The sequence below is a fragment of the Ostrea edulis genome, chromosome 5, assembly GCF_947568905.1.
Source record: "Ostrea edulis chromosome 5, xbOstEdul1.1, whole genome shotgun sequence".
In the NCBI taxonomy this organism is placed as follows: domain Eukaryota; kingdom Metazoa; phylum Mollusca; class Bivalvia; order Ostreida; family Ostreidae; genus Ostrea; species Ostrea edulis.
In genome coordinates, this window is record NC_079168.1 from 60,178,794 (window position 1) to 60,195,966 (window position 17,173).

The 17,173-nt window shown below is 37.4% G+C and overlaps 2 long non-coding RNA genes across 2 annotated transcripts in view; one reads left to right on the top strand and one right to left on the bottom strand.

Moving 5' to 3' along the window:
• Positions 1 to 408: 408 nt before the first annotated feature.
• Positions 409 to 10,812, top strand: LOC125652393 (uncharacterized). Its single transcript, XR_007361561.2, has 4 exons — positions 409 to 607; positions 5,303 to 5,475; positions 7,749 to 8,186; positions 8,729 to 10,812. It is a non-coding gene; the product is annotated as an uncharacterized LOC125652393 (long non-coding RNA).
• LOC125652389 (uncharacterized) overlaps positions 10,383 to 17,173 on the bottom strand; it is a 38,581-nt gene continuing 31,790 nt past the window's right edge. Inside the window, exon 6 of the long non-coding RNA XR_007361556.2 lies at positions 10,383 to 11,600. This is a non-coding gene — a long non-coding RNA (uncharacterized LOC125652389). The remainder of the gene's footprint in view (positions 11,601 to 17,173) is intronic.

The window sequence follows — 17,173 nt, forward strand, 5'->3', positions numbered from 1 at the left end:
ATAAATCATACCTACTATATGAATATCTAAACTGAAGATAGCGTTTAAAGAGGATTATCTGGAGAGCAATCAATTACTATGTACATGTACACTGATTAAGGTAGTGATTGCATAATTTTATGGGGCACTGGAAATTAATGAATCTATGAATTTTTCTGATTTTTGTATATTTTGTAGCTGACAGTATCTGTAACTCATTATGAAAGTATCATATATGGTTTTCACAGGAATATATAATTTGTATTAAGATGACCATTTACTTTCATGTGAAGTAGAAGCACGGCTGCTTAATTATGAGCAGTTTTACTGTTTTTAGAAGCCAATTATTTACCACAGAAGGCATATTTTCACCCCCTGAGAAATAAATGACCAATGAATTGTGTAACTCATTATGAAAGTATCATATATGGTGTGAAGAGTTATCGTTATTTGTTAAAATATTTCCTCTTTTTTATATTGAATTATCTTTCTTTACGACTTAGACTTCAAACCCGTTTAGAGTTACCATTCTTAATTCGAGCACGTACTTCCTGTTTACCTGTGAGTGTGTTTCACGCATCGGTCGATTGTTCCAATCATTCATTTCTACTTAGAGATAGCACACACTGTAAGTAGTCTTTTGCAGTTCATTATCATGATTCTCTTAGCCTTTGAATACATATTTACTTTATTTTGGTTTTTTAGCTATTCTTGTATATTATATTTAGAAGTGGCATACATCTGAATATTTTCTATGGAACGCCGTTAGTGTCATATGTATCTTTCACGTAAATGTACGCACTTAACAAATTTTTCTACGGAAACAAGTTTGTGATAAAATTAAATCCAAATTTTGACTATTTTCTTTTTGTAACATTTCTTAAGTTTATTTTTGATTATTTATTTATTCATTTGTAATTTAACAGTATATTTATTACTCCTTTTGCTTGTTTCAGTCTTTTACCACACATGAAGTACATAATAAAGACTACGCACCGTCCTATTGTGTCTTTGGTTAAACTATCTGCAAAAGTAATGGCAGAATATATGGTTTTCACAGGAATATATAATTTGTAAAAGATGACCATTTACTTTCATATGAAGTAGAAGCACGGCTGCTTATGAGCAGTTTTACTGTTTTTAGAAGCCAATTATTTACCACAGAAGGCATATTTTCACCCCCTGAGAAATAAATGACCAATGAATTGTTTTTATTTTTACATATGTTTTAAGAAATGTGTCCTGAAAGTATCAATATTGGTTTTCAGGTTTACTTTGGCGCTAGGAGCACTATAGTTACCCCCCTCCCCCTCCCCTTATATGAATGCTGCAGGTGATAATTATAATAGATAAATATGCATTTTTATACATATATTTGTTTTAACTCGTATTAAAACTATAAAAATGTTTTGATATTTATTATTAAATTTATTCCACATCGAATGATAGTATTGTTGCTTTGGAGATGAATTAAATTATTACTTTCTGTTTGAAATTACTTGTGTAATGTGCAGATGTGAAATATAGATTAACGTCGTTAACTATAGTTTATCAACTGTGAAACTATGTTTAGCTCATTTTTGTGAATTTGGCGTGCCATAGTTAGGACATATTTGTATATTTTGGCAGTCCACTAAAATCATACCGATTAGTTTAAATTAGTTATTGTTGAATACCCCAAACCCTGGAATTGACCAGGTACGATCCCAGAATTGAATGTAAATACGTTACACTTGTATATTCATGCTCTGTAAATGTATATTAAAACCGCGGGAAATATAACATAGCCGATGTAAACTCTGCATTGTGCCGTCGTATTACCTATTTCAAACCAAGTGATTATCAACAGCAACAAGACTTTATTTTTGATATCATAAGAATTAACTGAGCTAACCGAGAAAAAGATAAAAACAACAAGTGCTAGGAATTATTGAATATTTTTTGCTCAAAATGACGCGTTTATAACCCGTGTTTCCTCGGCCTAGCGGCTTCCCTTCGATATTATATATCCAGCATTTTAGATTTATGTGTACTGTATACATGTTATGAAATTTTTAACATTACATATTATGATTTTAATAAGACAAGTGGTTTGTAAATTAAATTTACGGTTTGTAAGACTAAAAATCAACAGGAGAGGGGGGGGGGGGGGTTGTTACATGGAGACTTAAAAGATAATTAAAACGTAAGGGATTTTTCATTTGTATTTTATTTTTACTTGTATATAAAATTCTAAACATATTTTCACTTTACCCTGTGTCTGGTTATATCTGACAAGTGTTTGTTTCCGTCTTCTGTCATTACTGATGTTCAAGCGCATAATGTATTTCGGAATCAGAAACGAAAATAATCTCTCTTTAGATACTACATGAATAAACCACGTGAGACCTCGCAATCACTACCTTAAAATTGTAAGCTTGGTGGGGTTAGAGTTCCATGAAAAGCTGAATAATTTACAGTCAGGTTAATCATTAGAAGGTAAGATCATTTAAATTGCATCATTGTGAGATCAAAATGATATCCATTCATAATTAGTGTGAATTGCGTTCAGGATGCGTTGAGTTGTAAATGAAAGTGATTACCCATAACAATTTTTTTTTAAAATATATATAATTATGATAATTATAAGTCCAGGTTTTCCTATAAAATGTCAGTGTAAACAAATTTCATACAGCTGGGCCCAAACAAAACACTACAAAACCACGTACACAGACAAACACCAAACCAACACCCCCCCCCCCCCCAAAAAAAAACAATCGCCACACAAACGGTATCACCAACATGCAACACCAGGCAAAAAGAGGGGCCCATCTCCTGGCACAGAGTATGACACGTCATCTCCCTGTCACAAACAGGTCATCTTGTCTAGCTCACAATTCAGTGAACAGCTAGATGAATTCGACCTCTCCTTGCTAGGTGATACACCATCAAAGGAGATCATGGTCTCACATCTCCAGTAACACACCAAACATATCCCATACTTACCAATGGACGGATTCAGTGTCTTACAATGGAATGCTCGAGGTCATCGGGCCAACGTTGGTCAGCTCAAGCAACTAATTCAAGAAAAGTCTCCTTTCAGTCATATGTGTACAGGAGACGTGGTTGCAGACACACCACAAGTGACCGAGCGTGCCAGGATATGACACTTTACGACAAGACAGACCTCATCGACAAGGTGGTGGGTTAGTACAAATCAATTATGACTTTGGTCCAGTTGAAGTGGTAGGCACACAAATTAAACTCAACACAGGTTTCATTGACATCTTCAACATATACATACCACCACAGGATACTAAACATCTTCAACTTGAACTTGCACGCCTTTCTCAAACCTTTCCTACAAACACAATCTACCTAGGAGATTTCAACATACACCACCCAGTCCTGGGAGCCAACAACAAGGACAAAGCAGGAGAGGACGTTATCCAGTGGGTAGATGATGAAAACTTAGTCATACTTAATGATGGATCCCCTACTAGGATTGATCCAAATACTGGTAACACTACAGCATTGGGTGTAACCATCGTACCACACACCACATCGTCATGTCCGATTGGATAGTTGTACAAGACTCCTGTGGATCAGATCATCTCCCTATCATCTCCAACTTTTCCCTCACTTCATACATGGAAACCAGAACATTACCAATTAAAACTCTTGGGTCTACGCTAAAGCCAACTGGGCAAAATTTGCTCAGTTACTTAGTGCAATTCAAATTCATCAAATTGCAAATAACAATATAGACTAATATCTAGACAATATTAACAAAACTATTCACCAAGCAGCTGAACATTCCATACCCAGGACTTCAGGTGAATCAGTCACCAGGCCAATTATCCCTGCTTGGACAGATAACTGCACTCAAGCCAGGGAAGCTAGCAGGAAAGCCTTCAAGGAATTCCAGCAGGGACACATCTCCAAGGAAAAATACAACAGAGCATGTAAATACACAAAACATGTTATCTTCCAGGAACAACAAACTCATTGGCAAAACTTCATTTCAACATTACACTCGCGTACAAACACAACAACAGTCTGGAGAAAGGTCAAGGCACTTTTCCAACAATACAAAATGCATACAGCTCACAAGACAAGGCAAATCTAATTGCTAAAACATTTCAACAAGCCAGTTCAAACTCCAACCTTGATCTAGTACATTCACTAGTCATGGACCGATTCAAACACAAACTCCAAGTCAAAGACACAGATCCCAACACTGGAACATTCAATCTACCATTTACATTGCACGAACTCAAGCAAGCTCTTGTACATAACAAAAATACTGCACCCGGAGGAGACAAAATTACATATCTCATGCCAAAACACCTCCCTCCAATCTTCACGAACATTATACTTCATTTCTACAATCAACTATTTCAAAAAGATAAATTCCAACATCTTGGAGAAATGCCATAGTCATTCCAATACCTAAACCAGGCAAGGATCACCTGACTCCTAAAGACCAATATCACTAACATCACACTTGTGCAAAACTTTCGAAAAAATGCTCAACACCAGGTCAAGATGGCTTCTAGATAAACAAGGCAAACTCGACTCTGCACAGAGTGGATTCCGCCCAGGTCGCTGTTCAATAGACAATCTTGTCCAGCCAGAGTGCTCTGCAACCTATTGTTGATGATTTTGATAGAGCGACTTGTGTAATGAATTTGCGTGTCATCTGCAAACTGGGAGAGGTCAGCCAATTGGTACGGTTATTTCTTCTTCTTCTTTTTGGGGGGGGGGGGGTGTTGTTTGTGGATGATGAGTCATTGATTATGAGATTAAAAAGTGTAGGACTGATAACAGAACTCTGTGATGTACCATTGTCCAAAGTGCGCGGATCTGAATTTGACAGTGACCTGTATTTTCCTGTCTTTGAGGAAAGACCTGATGAAGCAGAGTGGAACTGATGGCGAAGCTTGTATATCAGTCCATCATGCCAGACAAGGTCGAAAGCTTTGGAAATGTCGATGAAGACTGCTCTTGTGTATTGACTGTTTGCTATTCCTGTTAATACTTTGGTTTCTGGACTCAATTTCAAACTTGTCCATCCAGTGGGGATTCAAGCTGTCGCAATCTTATTTGGCAAAACTAACTAACGCACATTAACTACAAATTAATGTACCTAAGAAATCAACCCATCAAGATAGAATCAGAAATAAACTTTCTGGGAGTCATTTTCGACGAACATATGACATTCATAGCTCACGTCGAAAAACACAAAATTAAATGTTGCAAAATACTCAACCTTATGCACTTTGTTTCAGGCACACAATTTGGTGCTGACAAACTTCCTAATGCTCTACAAATCTCTTCTTAGATCGACACTTGACTACGGTTGCCAGGCTTACAACCAAGGTTGCAAGACCTATCTTCGAAGTCTGGACAGGATCCAATCGTCGGCACTTAAAACTCAGCACAGACAAAAAGCACAGTCCTATTGGAATCGGGAGAACTACCACTTAAGCTACGCAGACTCCAACTTTCTCTAAGGTACTGGGTTATGGTCTCCTCTGACAAAACAAATCCTGCAAATACATTATTGCAAGCACCTCATACATACGCATACACTGAAACCAAATCCAGCGAAAGGTGGGGGGAAGGGTAGGAGAAATGGACCATTTGGCTACCAAATAGGGAAATATACAAACACTTATCGGCTACCCAAGCCACCAACCAAGCAACTGCTACCAATGGCTCCATGGACCTCTCATCCTCCTTTTACACCAATATCGACAGTGCAATCACCAAAAAACACAGTAATCCATTACAAATCAAAGCAATGGTACTGCAACACATAGACATACACTACCAAGGATTCCGAAAAATCTACACTGATGGAAGCAAAGAACCCACCACAGGCAAAACGGGTGCAGCCATCTATGACCCCAGCGGTCCCATAGAGGAGGGACAACATCGTTGTCTACTCGACGGAGATGGTTGCTCTAATTGCTGCACTCAAATACATTCACAATAAGGGATGTCGGAGAACGGTAATTCACAGCGACTCCCTTAATGTACTAAAACATTTCAAACTAGTAGGCCAAATCTACTCGACACCATCCTCAACCTCTTGCATCATTTCACACAATCTAATCAACACATCCACTTCCAGTGTCAGCATTCAAACGAGATTGATTGATTGATAGCTGTATTCCGCCACACTCAACAATTTTCATTTATCTGGTGGCGCCCAGTTTTTATTGGTGGAAGAGAGAACCCAGATACAATGTACCTGGGAAGAGACCACCGACCTTCCGAAAGTAAACTGGGAAACTTTCTCACTTACTGGCGCGAGCGGGATTCGAACCCGCGCCGACAGAGGTGAGAGGCCGTGTGATTTTGAGCGCGATGCTTTAACCACTCGGCCACGGAGGCCCCCTAGGAAACGATACTGTCGACAACATTGTCAAACAAGCACTAAGTCATAACAAGGTTACATATGGCATATCGCTAGGGGTCAGAGAGATTATTTGCACTATAATGGGTATATACAAACAACAGCTAAAATCAGACACCAAACTCATAGCTAAAATCAAATCCATCCCAAGCTCAAAACCTCTCAAATATCACTCTAACATACACTATGACAAAATCATTACACGTTTGAGGGTGGGGAAACCAATCTACATGTATTAGGCGATTTAGGTCAGTACACCAGGCACACAAACAACAACTGCACCCACTGCCAGATCCCAGAAACAATCGCCCATTACCTATTACACTGTCCAAGTGTGATTAATTGCTCTTGGCTCGAACACCGTATCTTATTGTAGAGATGCCCCAGTTGGGGTAGGAATCGGCCATTTGCTTTTGGTTGCATCTACTCTCACTCTCCCCTTCATCACCCTGTATCATCGTAGTGGTTTGTGTGGCATTGGCACTATGTCAGGTCAGAATTTGTCTGCTGGCAGTGGTGCGGGGCTTAACCCTGGGCCGGTGTCAAATGTCTCATGAACACGCTACGTCACATCCAAACTCAATACACGTCCATCCCTACATCACTTACTGACACCCTCAACTGTCAGACACTCTTGAAGTAACACATCTGGTGACAGGAGTGGCTGACGGTTAAATACTTTTTTAACCTTTAAGGGCTGCTGCAGGTATCAGTCATTCCTGCTAACTGTAGTTTCCCGGCTATAACACATGCCCACCGCCATTAATACACCAAAGCATATCATATACATATCATTTACCCATGGCAGTTCTAGCTTATACCTTTACCCAAATAATACATGTATACCCCCTCAACTAATTCCTTTTCATATAGACTGTAAAAATTTGTTTTAAAAAGTTAATTCTAACATGCATGTCTTTCCTTAAAATAACACAAATTACAGCCAACACTCAAACACTACATATATAAGTCCTTAATATTAAAACTTCCCAATTAGGTCTGTTATTTATTTCAATATATCCAGGCATATTCTGGATTAAATATAGGATCCAGAATCCTATTCCCTCTATTATCAATAAGCGTATGCTCCTGAATAAAGCTCTATGTATTATAGCTTGAATTATATACACTTAAAATTTACCAAGTAATTCTTTTTACAATAACGCATCGGTACTAGAGGCCAACTATCTCTTAAAGACAGTGGTCTAAAGCGTCTTCCGTGGCTTTCTCACAAAGTCATGGACGTGCGAGCTTGGTCAACTCCACGTTAAACACTTTTGGCCATAAATACATTTGCAAACACAACTGTCCTTCTGCTTTCGGCCAATAAATAAGAATAATTAAGGCGACTATCTAAATTATTTAGACAAATTGAAGCACAGAGCTGGTGGGTTTCTGCACTGGATCCAGTAGAGGACTCCACTCCAGGACCTCCTTTGCCGCGTCCTCAACACAGTCTCCAAGAAGATCGTCTCCACGATTTTACTGAAGGAGATCCGAGGGTCGATCGGCCACAGATGAAGAATGGCAAGTCATCTTCAAGAAGCCCTTACCCGACTATACTGTGGGGATCCGTGGGCGATCGACTCGAGGAAGAGATGGACCATGCATCCACCACCTTCTTGAGGACCTAACCATCCCCGGATCTTCAAGAAGACCCGTCCCCGTGGGATCCGAGGGTCGACCACCATCGTCGCCCCAAACCTAGTGTAGCAGGGCCCCTACTGGGCAGTCTGCACTATAAATCTACACCATCATCATTTCATGCAGCTCACAACTTACAACAGTCTTCAGCGTTCCCTGTGTATCCTTTGTGTGTCCTGTGTATTTGTATATTGTCCCTCGTATAGTTAGTGTTTGTGTAGTTAGTTTGTGTGAATTACTGGCTACCTGGTATTATGAAATACCAACTAAACATCACGCGGGCTGACCACCAGCCGGTTGGTCCCGAAGTCAATCACAAGCTTAAAGAATTCCTTAAGACACTTGGGATTCATCGCTCCCTCATGGGATCCCTTTCGGCAAGTGGGGGTCTCTGGGTCAAAGTAGGTTGTACTGCCCACTTAGCGTCCACACTGGACAAGCTCCCCGGGAGCTTTCATGTTGGTGAACATTTGAGTCGTTGCTACCACTGGATCCCTGTGTACTCTGAACAAGTTTAGGTTACCAAGTATATATGTTGGTAAACTTTTCTCGAGCACCAAGAAATTTGGTGCCGAACGAATCATGGGACCAATCGAGTTTAACAACAAACTTAGTACATGTTTCACACGAGAAATGAAAACTCGTTGTGGTCTCTATTTAACTTCAAACCTTTCCGTATTTTTTATCCTTTAATCTTGGAAGATCATCAGCATTTATCTTAATTGGTGCATTTTCGTATTGCTGGGTTTGATAATTTGTGCCCTCAAGGGGAGTTTACATGTATTCAACTGCCAGGTGAGGGTGCACAGTGAGTAGTTTTTAACTTGTATTATTAGAATTTTTTTTTGCTCACCTGAGCTGAATTCTCAAGTGAGCTTTTCTGATCACCTGTTATCTGTCCGTCCATAAACTTTTCACATTTTTGACTTCTTCTCCAGAACCACTGGGCCAATTATAACCAAACTTGGCCAAAAGCATCCTTGGGTGAAGTGCTTTCAAGTTTGTTCAAATGAAGGGCCATGCCCCTTCAAAGGGGTGAAAATAACAATAATAGGGTGAGATCATTTAAAAGTTTTTTTAAGAACCGTTGAGCCAGAAGAGCTGAAATTTACACAAAAGCTTCCTGACATAGTGCAGATTCAAGTTTGTTAAAATCATGACCCCGTGGGTAGGATGGGGCTGCAATAGGGGATCAAAGTTTTACATACAAATATATAAAGAAAATATTCAAAAGTCTTCATTTCAAGAACCACTGGGCCAGAAAAGTTTACATTTACATGAAATCTTCCTGACATAGTGCAGATTCAAGTTTGTAAAAAGCATGGCCCCTGGTGGTAGGTTTGGGCCACAATAGGGGGTCAAGCTTTTACATACAAATATAAAGAGAAAATCTTTAAATATAGGCCAAGGTGACTCAGGTGAGCGATGTGGCCCATGTGCAGCTTCTTGTACACATACAATATATCTTCATCCATGTTTCAAGAGTGTCTGCCATGTCTTTTCAATTGGATTTAAGAGATTACTAAAACTTTTTTGTTGTTGACATTTCCAGGCATGATAGAAAATACCTTCATGCGTTTCTTAGATATCATTTCTGAAAATGAATCTTGAAAACAGACTATTTGGGTGACCAACAAAAATGGATAAGATATGCTGATAGAGCGATATAAAACTGTCCCTGTGTCTTTTAAATTTGTTTCAAATGATAGATTGCTATGTGACCGAAGCTCGAACACATGATGGTAAGTACACATCTTATACTATTTTCATGAAGTGTAAGTGATGGGCACAACAGATACCTCAGAGAGAGAGAGAGGGGGGGGGGGGGGGCAATAAAATGTGTAAAGTGAGGACAAATTTCAACCAATGGACAGAAGTTGCGTGGACAATTGCACTACGAGGACAAAAAAAAAATGTCATCAAAATTACGTCCTCATAAATGTGACCTACAGCATGTGAAAGATGTAGATACAAAATGTTAGCTTAGTGAGGACAAGTGGTGTGAGGACATGTCCTTACTAATATTCTCTCTCAAAAACCTTGACATTGAAAATTTCTTGGATGTACATGTAGCTGGAATTTTCTCTCTCCTAATCTTTAATAGATAATTACAATGTATCATTGAGTTGTCCAATTTGCAAAGATAAACAAACACTTTATGACGCTTGGAAGGGTAGAGTTTAGTTACTTTAAAAGTCCTTGACTTGGACTCAAGACATATCAACAAGTCAATGGCAGACTCATCTTTAAAGTTAGATTAATACAAGCAAGTCCTTATTATCCCAGAGAGAAGAATCCCACTGCATACTTTAAGTAATATGCTACAAGACTCTAATATTCATTTTTCACACCTTCAGTCAAAAATTATTGACAGATTTATTCATTCATTTTCAATATGTTCATAAATTATATACATGCTTCAACACAGCAAGTAATATGAAAATAGAAAGTATGACACAGTAATCCATTGGTATTCCAAGTTATAGAAAAGATTAAAAGAGTAGGAAACAACCTGAAGGGGTCAAACTCACAACCACTCGGGCCAAAAATAAAAATTTTTGATGAGGCAGGCAGGTATTATTATTTTTTTTACTTGGCTGTAGTATGAGTTATCTTTCTTTTTTATGTTGACTGTAGAATGAGTTACCTTTTCTTTCTCATGTACATGTTTATACAGAATAAGCAATGGATAGCTTCACTTCATTACTATTAAATTTACACATTTTTCTTAAACACTTGCATATAAATGAGTATGCAATTATTTGATAAAAAATACCTATCATTTTATTAAAATAAAAAATAAAAATAAATGTCTATAATAGAAGAGTAAATTACCTTATTTACATAAACAAAAACCCAAAATTAATATAAGTTGATAAAAGAAAAATTCCATGCAGTGCCTTTTCAATGGATGCGGTAGGGCCTGAGAAACTATTGATTAATTTTTTTTGGCCCTACCTATACGTTTCTAAATGCAAGGTTTAACAATAATTCAATTTCAAATAAAAATTACAAATAAAATTGATGCATAATCATTTAAGCCTAGATTTGAAACTACTAGTAAATAGAAATATTGTTTGTCTCCCATTGGCAGTCCATTTTGACTGTTGTCATGGTGTTAATAGCACAATTCAAAGAACAAATTCAAGATTGATGAAGCTACATCTTAAAAGTGACACATCTTCAAAAGAAATGAATAACAAATATAATCTCAAGAAAACATTTTTTGAGTGGCCACATTTTTGCTAGGTCAGTTGAAAATGGGAAAGCAAACAAGAATTTGAATTAATGGCATTAATTAATTAATTCATTTCAAAAATAAAAAAAATATGAGATAAATTTTGTAAAAATGTATATTAGAGTACAAGGAAAAAATACAAAAAGGAAAAAATACACTTTAAGTAAGAAGTACATGTAGTAAGATATAATACATCCTTTGTTGTGTCGATAGTTAATGGCGCAGAAACAAAGGTTCCTCTTGAGTGATTCCAGGTCACAACATGACTTGTTTGTCTATTTTTGTTATGACCCTTCATAGCTGATTTTTCTTTATTTCTCCACCATCTCTCATCACCTACAAAATGATAATACACCATTTGAACACAATTTACAAGTGAACATTAGTATCAGACTATCTTGAGGAATCTATCTCATTCCATAAAATCCCAGAAATCATGATGATCCCATCCCAAAGAATCCTGAGCAACCTATCCCATTCCAAGGAATTCTGAGCAACCCATCCCAATCCAAGGAATTCTGAGCAACCCATCCCATCCCATCCCAAAGATCCCTTAGCAACCCATCCCATTCCAAAGAACACTGAGCAACCCATCCCATCCCAAAGAACCCTGAGCAACCTATCCCATCCCAAAGAATCTTGAGCAACCCATCCCATTCCAAAGAACCCTTAACAACCCATCCCATCCCAAAGAACCCTGAGCAATCCATCGCATCCAATCAAGTCATGAGCAATTCATCTCATTCCATAACAAGAGGCCCATGGGCCACATCGCTCACCTTTGCCCATATCTAAAGATTTTCCCTATATATATTCCCCTATAATCTTTTATCCCTATTGTGGCCCCAACCTACCCCCGAGGACCATACTTTTTACAAACTTGAATCTGCACTATGTCAGGAAGCTTTCATGTAAACGTAAACTTTTCTGGCCCTGTAGTTCTTAAGAATATTTTTAACAACATTCTCTATATATTTATATGCAAAACTTTGATCCCCTATTGTGGCCCCATCCTACCCTCGGGGTTGTGATCTTAACAAACTTGAATCTGCACTATGTCAGAAAGCTTTCATGTAAATGTAAACTTCTCTCTGACCCAATGGTTCTTGAGAAAAAGATTTTTAAAAAGTTTTTCCCTTAATATCTGTATGTAAAACTTTGATCTCCTATTGTGGCCCCAGCCTACCCCAGGGGGATTTAATTTTAAGAAACTTGAATCTGCACTATGACAGGAAGCTTTCATGTAAATGTCAACTTTGTTCTTGAGAACAAGATTTTAAAAATGTTCCCTATATATTTACATTGATAACCCATTGTGGCCCCATCCTATCCCAAGGGGTCATGATTCAAACAACCTTGAATCTGCACTATATCAGGAAGCTTTTACATAAATTTATACTTTCCTGACTCAGTGGTTCTTGAGAAGAAGATTTTCCCCTATATATTTGCATGTAAAACATTAATCCCCTATTATGGCCTCAACCTAACACCCAGGAGTCATGGTTTGAACAAACCTGAATTTGCACTACATGTATGTCAGAAAGCTTTCATGTAAAGTTTGGCTCTTCTGGCCCAGAGGTTCTTAAGAAGATTTTTAAATGACTGTTGCATTTTATGTGATTATCTCTCCTTTGAAGGGGGCATGGCCTTTATTTGAGCAAACTTGAAAGCCCTTCACAGTGGTTTTGGAGAAGTTGAAAATGTGAAGTTTACAGACAGATGGATGACGGGTGATCAGAAAAGCTCACATGAGCTTTCAGCTCAGGTGAGTTAAAAACCTATGGTATCCCTCCCATCTTATAGAATCCTGGAGAATCCATCCATCCCATAGTCCTGAGGAACATCTACCATCCCAAAGAATCCATAGAAATTCGTTCAGTTTCAGTTCTGATAAATACAACCCATCACATAAAGTACTGAAAAATCCATTCCATAGGAATCTATCAAAGTCAATAGACTCCTGCAGATTCCATCCTACCCCAAAGAGTCCTGAAAATCCATCCCACTACATCAGAGTCCTGAATCTATCAAACCAATCTCTCCCAAAATTCACTACACCAAGTCACAAGACCTATCTTTAGCGCAAGTAGTTAAAGCTGACATGAATTCATAAATATGTACACACTTCTCGTCTTTTCCGCCATATTTCTTTCAGGTAGCCTAATTTACTCTACCTGTATATACCCCAAATGTGATTGTCACACCTGAGTGATTTTCTAGCAGGACTCGACCAGTGCACATCTCCGATAGCAATGTATAGGGAATGAGAAATAAATAAAATCATGTTTTAAAACATCATACATTGCTCAAAATTACAAAATAAATATTGTATTTTAGTGAAACATTCTGAAAGATAATTTAGACCAAAATGCAAAAATACTTTTCTTGCATACTTGCAAGTGCATGTAAGTATTTACAGTTTATCATGAAATAAATGCAGAGAAATCATTTGCCAATTACATACTGATAAAATAGAATAAGCAAAGAGGGTAAAATACATATTTTGCAAAATACAGGTGCATGTGCATAATATGTAAAGTACATGGCATACCCGACAAAAAACACATTAAAATGTGGACATCTATTCAACAGGTACCAATGATGTGCACTTACCGAAAATGTTAGATTCTCTTTATTCTGATATATCCACAAAACAAAATGATAAATTCCATTTGTATCTCAACAAAACTTTACAACACGTTGTCATTCCATTATACAGACTGCGACACACTTCACCCGTGCCAATCAAGGTGTCTTCAATCAGGGGAAATATCAAGAGTCGAATATTTTTCATATATTTAATGCTCGACTCGTGGTCAGGGGTTTGGCTGTTTATAGAAATCAGGAATCTGATCATGCACGTACCATATATATACTCGCACCTTCAAGTCAGATTTTTGGAAGTTAAATTTAATTCCAAAACTCTATGTCCGACTTATAGGAGTGTCCTAAGATTAGTATTTTTCTGGATGGCATAATGTATAGCCTAGTATTTTTTAAACAACAAAAACATGGACGAAATAAACAAAATAGTAACTGTTTAATTTGTGGAATAAAAAAATATCGATGTCACAAACCAAAACATTATTGGAACACAGATAAATACATAAGAGTATTGATAAGAAATTGATTTGTTGGGGAAACATCAAATATCGGCGCATTTCTCAAAATATTATTTGAAACACAGGTAAAAACATTAGAGCATTGATTTGAAATTGTCAACCGATTCTTGAAAAAAGTTAGACCAATTTATAAATGGGCAAATGGTAATTCCCTCCAAAATAACCTTAAAACTATACAACCGACTTATAGGCGAACCGACTTATAGGCGGGTATATATGGTACATATATACTGATCATCTGAGTGGATGTATTGCGTGCACAATTCAAAATTTATCGATGATCACAGTGATCATACATGCCAACTTTCCCGATTTGTGCGGGATTCTCCTGATATGAAGCAGTTGAAAAGGCAAATCCCGATATCCCGATCGGGATTGCAAAAATACCCCGAAATCACAATTTTCTAAAAATAGCTCCCATTTTACAACAACAAACCCCCATTTCCAACCGAAATTTGAAATCCCGCGTCATTTCTGAACTGGCCAATCAGAAATCGGGACAAAAGTCAGCCATTGCTGTTTATCTTGTGTCGCATGGAATCGGGGTGGTGTAATTTACCTGGTCTGCCTGTGTCAGGGTGCTTATTGGACAGTGCGAAGCATGTTTTGAGAGTAATCAATCGGGAAGACGAATTTCAATTTGACATATCCTTTACACAAACGTGAATGACAATGATGATAGGCCTAGTGTCACCACCAAACAATCGGTCATTCCCGAATTTTGCCTCTCGCTGACAGCACCCAAAATATGCAATAAGGTACGTCAGATATATTTTTTTTCCAACTATAATAATATAGGCTATCCGAATCTATCTGTCTATCGTGATGTATTATATAGTGTAGTATTCAATAAACTTTGTGATGCGTAATTCGCACAAGTCTGTTCTGAATTTTATATTAGCAAGTAGCCTTAATTTACAAGTAAAAACGTATATTTTGATGTGGGTTTTTTTCCTGGTAATTATTTCAGATGTCATGGGTGCAAAGGTTTTGTTCGCAAACTTCATAGCAGGGCAGATCACTCCTTTTCTGGTTGCAATGCAGATTGTTCCACCAGACTCTGCAAGCCCATGTTTACAGACAAGCAAGATCGCCTTTGAAGTCGTACCTAAATGCATGTGCTTTAATTAAAATTTTGATATATAGACCAGCCAATATTTATATGGTGTAAAAGGATGCAACTTTAAGTATTATTTGATAATATGTATGTGACTTGTTGTTGGAGAGGATTTTTTTTGCACTGAATATAGATGATTTTAATAAAATATTTATGTACATCTTTCAAAGTGTTTTTTAAAAAAAAAAAATTTTTTTTTAAATAGTTTTGTTAAAGTTAATGGCCAAACACACTTGATGTTGTGTTAATATATGATACATGTACAATGATTAGATTGATATTTTATTTGAAAAGACAAATATTTATTTTCATGGTAAAATGTCGTGAATTTTGAGCCTTGAAAAAAGGTCGTCGCACGCAAAATCCCCAATGGGGATTTTTAAAAGTTGGCATGTATGAGTGATACAAATGTAGATATATAAATAAGAGAATTATGATTGGAAATATAACTCTGGGTGAGAATGCGGGTATTACCGTATAGCGGGAAGAAAAAAATGAAAAATTGGATTCTCAAAAATTCCTTGGCATGTAAAATGATAATAAGAATTAAAATAAGATCGACAACAACATTAAATCAAAACAAAAAACCCAAACAAACCAAGATGTTTTGTCCGATGTTCAAATCCCTAATTCATGGGAGGGGAGGGTGCGAGTGAATGAGTCTCTTACTTTGAATGCCTCAATAACCCCCCACACTTCATTTTCCTCAATCGTTGGAGGTTAGGGCTGGGATGAGGTGGTTAGAGTCCTCTACTATGAGTGCCTCATTATTTTTTTTTTACCCAATCTTCATATCTTTAATTGGTGGTGGTGGGTGATTTTTTAATATTGTTTATCAGAACTTTCAAGCTGGGTTCAAGTGGGGGTCACCCAATATATCTTTTATTTGCATTACAAAATAACAAATAATGGTCATTGTTAATAAAGGTGGGGGACAGGTCCCCTTGTCCCCTACCCTTGATTCTATGTGTCTGGATAATGACGTCAATTATTACATTTTGCATTAGTACAATTTACGTCGAGTTCAATGCAGAATGTAAATAAGCAAAATGTCAGATATACAAGATCTATTGAGCACCAATTTAGCATAAACTGAAGTATGATTGAAGATAACAAGAGGTACTGTGAGCAATGCTCACTAAGAATACCCCCCGCTTACCCCAATCTCCCAAAGGATGTTGTTAATAGGTATAAATTACCTCTTTCCTGAGTGTAAAATTATGGTATGCCTTTGTAGAAGAAAATGGAAGATATAGTCTGAACACAAATCTATGGTATAAACCTATAATTTTGATCTTGAGATCAAAGGTCAAGGTCAGAAAGAGGTCATGAATGTACATGACACATAGTCTCATGGTGATACACCCATGTCTTATGGTATGACTATGTCAAAACCCTATAATCAATTTGACCTTGAGGTCAAAGGTCAAGGTCATATAGAGGTCATGAAGGTACCCGACACATTGTCTCATGGTGATGCACTCATGTGTCAAATATGGTATGCCTATGTCAAAGAACAAAGAAGTCATGGCCCTGACACGAATCCATTGTAAAAACCTTTAATTTTGACCTTGAGGTCAAGGTCATATGGAGGTCATGAAGGTACTTGACACATTATTTCATGGTGATCAACCTGTGTGTCAAATATGGTATGCCTATGTCAAAGAACA